Consider the following 356-nt stretch of genomic DNA (forward strand, 5'->3'; position numbering starts at 1 on the left):
AAAGATACAAGAAAGGAAAACAAACAATTGATTAAATGTAGAGACAGACAACACGCGGTCTAATCGCTAAAGAGCGATCTCTTCCAGACAATCTTTGGGTATATATGTGATGGAATTTATTTAATTAACCGATGATGGTGTAATGACAACAATTTTAACAAATTTGGTGTATATGATCAAAATTGTAAGATTGCTTACAAATAGGATCCCATATATACGATCATTTCTAAGATAGTCTAATTCCGGCCTAAGGTTGCAATTACAATATCATATAAATGTGATCATAAATATAAGGGTCATTGTAAAATTAAAAACCTATGATGGTGTAATTTAAAAAGAATTGAGGTATATTATCA

The 356-nt window shown here is 29.8% G+C and overlaps 1 protein-coding gene across 1 annotated transcript in view; it reads right to left on the reverse strand.

Moving 5' to 3' along the window:
- LOC133524418 (hemicentin-2) overlaps positions 1-356 on the reverse strand; it is a 237,384-nt gene that overhangs the window by 17,436 nt on the left and 219,592 nt on the right. The gene's annotated exons all lie outside the window — the stretch shown is intronic.

This window comes from Cydia pomonella, chromosome 13 (assembly GCF_033807575.1).
Source record: "Cydia pomonella isolate Wapato2018A chromosome 13, ilCydPomo1, whole genome shotgun sequence".
NCBI lineage: Eukaryota > Metazoa > Arthropoda > Insecta > Lepidoptera > Tortricidae > Cydia > Cydia pomonella.